The sequence below is a fragment of the Ictidomys tridecemlineatus genome, chromosome Y (genome assembly GCF_052094955.1).
Source record: "Ictidomys tridecemlineatus isolate mIctTri1 chromosome Y, mIctTri1.hap1, whole genome shotgun sequence".
In the NCBI taxonomy this organism is placed as follows: domain Eukaryota; kingdom Metazoa; phylum Chordata; class Mammalia; order Rodentia; family Sciuridae; genus Ictidomys; species Ictidomys tridecemlineatus.
The window spans coordinates 9818794-9826463 of NC_135494.1; the positions used below are offsets into that span (position 1 = coordinate 9818794).

Consider the following 7670-nt stretch of genomic DNA (forward strand, 5'->3'; position numbering starts at 1 on the left):
CGAAAAGTATCTGCCCATGTGAACTCTCCCACAGTTGCCAATTTCAAATCTCACTGGCAGGGAACCTTAGCCCAAATAAGAACTATTTCCTGGGCTCTGGAGCAGATATCTTGAAGAACTTGCCAATAAAAGGGTGGCCTGCCATTTATCTAAGCACTACCATCTCCCTGTTAGTTCTATATAAGCACACAGCATTTTGTAATAAAATGGGAATTCTCCCGGTGAAGTTACTTTGCTTAGGGAATTCTTTTATAAATTTCAAGCAAATTCAATTGCAAGGGCTTAATTAGAACACAGTTATTTAGAAAGTCACAGTCCATGGCACTGTTATATTTTTAAAAACTTTTATGTTCATATGTAGATGAACACAGTATCTTTATTGTTATTATTATTATTATTATTATTATTATTATTATTATTATTATTAGTAGTAGTAGTAGTAGTAGTAGTAGAAGTAGTAGTAGTAGTAATAGTAGTAGTAGTAGTAGTAGTAGTACTATTATTATTATTAATGTGGATCCAGTAGCGAACACAATGCCTCATGCATACCAGTCAGGCACCCTACCACTGAGCCACAACCCTAAAACATTACCTTGTATTATTTTTTATTATTTACTTATATTTTATTAATTTATATGCGGAGATGAGAATTAAGCTAAGGGCCTCAGATATGCTAGGCAAGCACTGTACCACTGAGCCACACCTTTAGCTCTTTCCTGGTACTTTTTAAATACCTGTTTTAGATAAATTTTAATTCATAGTCTTAACCCCTTTCCAATATCTGTTTGGATTAAATCAATAATCTAGAAATAAGTGAAATGTCTAGTTTTATCTCAAACTCTGATTTTACTTCCTCTTTTTTTCCCAAGACTCAGACGCCTTATTACAGTGTCTGAGTTTAGAATACCCCTTGAGAAAATTTACTGTGTGTTGTCAACATTTCAAACTCCAATATTTACCTACTCCTTAGTTTTAGAAAAGCCTTATATAATTTGCCCGTTAGGAACAAAATCTCTTGGAGTACTCAGAAAAATAATTATCTGAGTCTTGCCTTTTAGAAAGCACTTGGAGTTATAAGTATGAAGCCTTTAAGGCAAGTAGATAAATGATTTGCAGGTGGAAGGAACCTTTTCATTAATATTATTATTTGATTCCCTTTGTTAGATACTGTGAATAAACATACAATAAAAATGAAAATGAAATAATTTCTTTAATAATAAAAGTATTCCAATTTTTTTAGACATATATCCAGAATTATAATTAGTGAGTTCTAGAGCTTTTTTTAACTAAGAATTTTTATTTATTTTTATTTGTTTAGGCACTTTACCACTGTCTTACACACACACACACACACACACACACACACACACATTTTATATATATATATATATATATATATATATATAATATTTAATATCACAGGGTATCACTGAGTCACTTAAGCTATTACCAAGTTTCTGAGGCTGGTCTTGCACTTAAATTCCTCCTGTTACATTCTCTTGAGCCACTAGCAGTATAGACACTCACAATAATACTTGCTTCAAAAAATTATTATTAGTGGATTATGTGGCCTCTTATTTTGAGCTATTAAGAACCATGATAGTTTTTTCAAGAGTATCTTTGTTAAATTTATATTGTAACCAAAATTTTTATGTATACATATACACATATACTCTGAAGTCTCTACTATGTTTCAGATATTTATTTATTTTTTTGTGCTTTGGTGCTAAGAATTGAACTTTTGGGGGTGCCAAACACTGATTTATGTACATAGTCTTTTATTTTTAGACAGATGATATATCACTAATATATCACTAAGTTGCTTATAGCTTTGGAGTGTTGTTAAGGCTGCTTTTCTGAATGAGGATTCTATACACAATCCTCATTACTCAGGCTCTCCAGCTTCTAGAATAATTGCCACCACACCTAGCTCTTTCAGATTATTATAATAACCTCAACAACACAGCTCAGGCTACAGAACATCTCTTTGACTGATGCATTTTATCCCTTTGAAAAGTTTATATAAAGTAGCCAACATAGGACTATTTTGTAAAGATTTCTCGGAAAAAAACAGGGATCATTGTTTTTTAACCTCCTTTCTGAACTACTGTGTGGTATCATTGTTCATGAAAGTGGTGGGAAAACGATGTAAACTCGTTTGCTTCAAATCTACAAAGTTTTACATAACCTCAATCACCTTGTGTTCCAGAGCTTGGGACCTCAGGACATAGTAACATAAACAAAATATTTCAAAGTTGACACATTCAGTAAACACATACTCAAATACACACACACACACACACACACACACACACACACACACAAAAATACAACACACACAAACACAAACACACAAAAAAACAAACACTTATTCTAGGAGTGATTGGTAGCTCTGGCATTATTACTAGAGTGTTTGGGTTCATCAGGATTAAGGAAGTGCTAAAATCTCACTCAAAATAAGAGTAGTTTACTGGATTCTTCCATATTTCTCCTAAAATACAAGCTAGAGTGAAGTTCATCTTTCAGCAATAGCAGTTGGAAAAATATGCTTGCAGAAGTTTTTTGAGATAAATTGACACCCTTGATATTTAGGTATTTTGTGTCTTCTTCACAGCTCATGAAACACTTGTGAAGGCTTTTATGACTCCTAAATATCACCACAATTTTTTATCACTTCTCCCATATTTTTTATTTCTTTATTTATGGTGCTATAGATTGAACCCAGGGCCTTGTGCATACAAGGCAGGCAGTCTAAAAACTGAGCTATATTCTCAGCCCTTCTCTCACATTTCTGTTTACTAAAGGTGATGATATTAATTTGGGATGTTGCTCCAAATGTGGTACTTTGCTCAAGATAGGACTAATATCCAGTGGATCTAGATCTCTCTACTCATTCATTATTTTTGCAAAGAGACACTTATAGTAGTTTTTTTTTTAATTTAATGTATCTATGGATGGAGAAAGAGAGTCTCATTTTAATATTCTGCTTTATTTTCAACATCATTCCCTCTTAACATTTGCCTTTTTTACTGTTGCTAAGGTTGGAACTGTCTACCTTGCATATTCTGCACACACACCCTGACAGTAAACTTTACCACTAGTTCCAAATTCTAAAATTAGGTTGGATAGATTCATTCATTCATGTCTAATGTTAGTTTTCATATGGTTGGTTTTACATACACCTTTCTATTGTTCTTAACAATACTATTGGCATATATATGGTTTCAGATTTGATTCATGTTATAATTTATTGGTCTGTATTATTGCAATATAGTTTAATAATATTCATTAAATGTGTCACATAATAATATCTATATTATATGGTTTTTTATTATAGGATTTGATGTATTTTACATATTTTATTTCCAAGATAAATTTATTTTTTAATCTCTTGTTTTCTTTTCTTTTATTTGGTACTGAGAATTAAACTTAGGGGAACTTAGCCATTGGGCCACATCCCTAGAACTATTTTGTATGCTATTTAGAAATGGTGTCTCACTGAGTTGCTTAGGACCTCATTTTTGCTGATGCTGGCTTTGAGCACACAATACAGCTGTCTCAGACTCAGGTGCTGGGATTACAATTGTGAACCACCATGTCCAGCTCTCTTTTCGTATTTACAAAGAAATATGCTAAAATTTTAATGGCATAATATTATATATTAAATTGAGTTAAAATAGTTTTTTTTATAATGATTAGTTTTATTTACACACATAGTATTTTGTGTGCTTTTGTAGTTTTTTTTTAAGTTTGTGATAAGTTCTACATATTTACTTTGAAAGCCATTATACATGTAACTTCAATAAAATATTTATGTGGTATTTTGAACTGTAATTAAACCAAATAAACAACTTGGGCTTTAAAAGCCAATTTTTCTCAAACTTTATTATTTTTTTAATATTTGAATGTACCTCCTCTTTCCTCCTAGGGCCCAGATTTCCACTGTATTGACAAGTAAAACTCTAGCTTTCTGCTATCACATAACTGTACACTGTCATCGTACAAACTTACTATAATTTCTACAAGTCTAAGCTGCTTGGTGAAGATTATATATATAAACAGTTTTCATGAAGAAATAACAGCAATTTCTACTCAATTTTTAGTTCATGAGAATTAGTTTTGTGTGTTTATCCATACTGTGTATTCTTTTGTTGTGTGGTTTCTTACTGGAAATTTAACTAAGGGGCACAAAAAGCCTAGGCAACACACAGATGCTTAAGGCCTTGCTGAGATTCTGAGGCTTGTTTTGAACTCAGGATTATTTTGTTGTAACCTCCCAATCAAATGGAATTAGAGGTATTTGACCGAAAACGTGGTCTTATTTTATTTTTATATTGAAATCTATATCATTTCTGAAAATACTTTATTCTTGATATTATAAAAGCATTGAATACTATTTTTTTCCACAAATAATCGCCTTTTTGTAAAACATGTCAGTAGTGTCAGATGTATACTTTATTGTTTTATAAATGGCAAGTTGCTTATTATTTCTATTATATTATTATTATTATTATTATTATTATTATTATTATTATTATCATCATCATCTGTGTATTAGTTACAAAAGATTATCTGTTCAAATTTTTATACCACATATACTCTTTTCTTTTTTTTTTTATATTGTATTAAACTCTTTTAATTATTCAAAGTTCTACCAACTATAATATAATTTAACAGAAAAGACCTCGACATTTATTAGACTATTTCTGAAAAGGGGGGAAACATAAAACATCACAGGTACAGCAGCAACAACAATATTTGTGTAGAACTTTTCAATTCACATAGTGCTTTACACATACATTATCTCATTAAGCCCTCACAAAAACCCTGTTACGTAGGTGTTCTCGTCAATTTACAAGTGAGGTAACTGAGGCTCGAAGATTTCAGAACCTGTAAAGAGATCCATGGAAAATGATTAGTAAAAACGGGCCATACAACCAGATTTTTTTTTCAAGTCCAATTTAAAGCCAAATAAGTGCTGATTTTTCAATGTAGATTTAAACTATACAATATTAAAGATTAAAGATATTAATCACAACTGGTCTAACTTTTCAAAAATTGAAAATTGGGAAAAATTTTAATTCTTTCACATATAAAAGTCCTTGAGTTATTTAGTCTTAAAATTAATTTGGTCAATACTTCCATGACTTTGTTCTCTTTAGGAAGTATCGACAAATTAAATAGCTTTCATTTATCTTAGAATCACAGATAATCCTTTACAGAAGGGCATATAAGTAGGATCTGTAGTCTGAAAATAACTCAATAAGTGCCATCCCTCCCTGACCTACAAGAAAAGAACTGAAAAAAAAATGTCTTCTCTCATAGGAGACAGCAGCAGAACACAGGTAATGAGCAATCTGCTGTGCTCAAGTTTAGTTATCTCACAACACAAAAAGCAAAAGAAACAGAATTATAATTAACCTCCATAAGCCTCCAGTGCCTCAAACTAACAGGCATATTGAGTTTTACATGAATGGATCCATTACCACTATTATGACCAAATAACAGTTATCAGGCATCTTCTCATGTTAACAGTACAAAACAATAGAGAAACAGGGCCCTACCTTATGCACTTGACCAAGTCTCTTCTAAGGTATGCCACTTCTAAAACAGTGCTCATCACAGAACATCATTGAGCTTGACACAGAAAACAGAGGAAAAAATGCTGCCCCAGTAACTACTGAGTAACCACCTAAAACAGAGTAATTACAAGTGAATAGGATCACAGAAAAAAAAAGAATACTAACCATTTCCTGATTACAACCAACATGTGGCATGGCTACAGAGCACCAGGAAACAGCTACCTGGACAAACCAGTCTGGCAGAGAACCAAGAGGAAGGCTGTTCTTCCTCAGTCAAGTTTTATCCTCATGGTGCCTCTAAAAAGCCAGCATCCCAGTGACTGCTCTTAGAGAGTCAAGGGAAGAGCCCCAAGATCAGAGGAACCAACCATCTTGCCCATTAGTAGTTCAGCCACATTATACATAGATCGTATCACATATATATACTTAAGTCTAAGTCATTTGTACCAAGCTAATAGAAAAATAGCAATTTAAAATATTTTACTGGCACATAATTTGCCACAAAAAATAGTGTAAAAAAAAGAACCATACAATTATACATTTTTGGTCCTTGTTTTTAAACCACTACCAACCTTAGAAAATCCTTTCCCCTTTTAATAAAAGGCTCTCAGAATCTAAATACCAAAGGAATATTTCTAGCACTTCAAGAGTTTATAAGACACAATTACATTCAATAAGTTATGAGTGAGCTGCAAAATGAAAAATTAAGAACTCATACTCATAAAACCTCAAACAAATCTCATAATAAATTCAATCTTTTTAGTTTAAAATCTGTATCTTGAGCAATTTTTTTAAATGCAGAAAAACCCATTACACACTTATGTAATAGGATTCAATATTCTATGCTAAATGCAGAGAATTTTATAGTTTGCAGCATGATTTATAGTTACATATCACCTTTCTTTCACAATACTTATATTACATCACAATTATAGTAATTATTAAGATATTAACACAAAGCAGAACACTTCTTCAAATTAAGGTACCTTTTGCTGTATGTAGCAAAGACTGCCTTCCTGCACCAAGTAAAAAAGTGACTCTTTAAATACTGTGTGGAATTTCTTCATCCAACATAGGGCTGACCCCCTGGCAGATTTGCAACAGCTGACAAGGAGCCATATGCTTATAGGACAACACAAATTTCTCTTACCTCCAGCTCCAGCTCTTGCACTAGCATCTGGGCGACTCTGCAGCACTAGCCTATGCATAGGTACAGAGCAATGAGGAAGTACATTTCCTACTAGATGAGATGCACCGGATGAACAGGCATAAGAGCAGAGACAAGAAGGTGATCAAAGCCTTTAGGCCATGCTGAGGCTTCACCACACTGAAGTCCCCTCTCCTCAGGCATGCTGCCACCCTGCAATTTGCAAAATCAGAACCTGACACCTCTGCAGGGGTTGATTTTTTCTATAATTCATAGCATACATGAATGTGTATCAAAATGACCTGTTAAGATTGAGAGGGGAGGGTTCATTGGGTTAGAAATTATGGTGAAATATGATGCATATTATTATATAAAGTACATGTATAAAGTAGTGAATTAATGTAAGTATACTTTGTATAAAACTAGAGAAATGAAAAATTATGCTCTATATGTGTAATATGAATTGTAATGCATTCAGCTGTCACATAAAATTAAAAATAATTAAAAAATAAAAATAGTAGTTGGCATTATGTTTTAACTGGAAATAAATATTAATCCTTTTAAAAATTGAAAAAAAAAACTCTTTTGGTCTGTGGTAAACTGTATAAAGTATAAAAGGTATCATGAACATTTGCTAATACAAAAGCCTAGATGTAGGTATTTATAGTGATGTCAGTAGTATTTAAAAAATAAATAACTTACTGCAGAGTTTATTTCTTGCAATGTATACTCATAAGAATATGAGATGCATTTTGCACATATGCATATATACTACCATTATATATAATTAATAAATGATTAATTACTAAATCTTACATTAACCACAATTATTTCAAATTAATTTGTCTTTTGAAAGCACAAATATATTGTACTCTTTATATATATATTCTTGGTATGTCTTCAATTTGTCACTTTATATATTATATTCTTTTCTTTACTCT

General features: G+C 31.9%; 1 pseudogene; it reads right to left on the bottom strand.

The window, feature by feature from the left end:
* Positions 1–6554: 6554 nt before the first annotated feature.
* Positions 6555–6933, bottom strand: LOC144372167 (bromodomain and WD repeat-containing protein 1-like; annotated as a pseudogene).
* Positions 6934–7670: the final 737 nt, after the last annotated feature.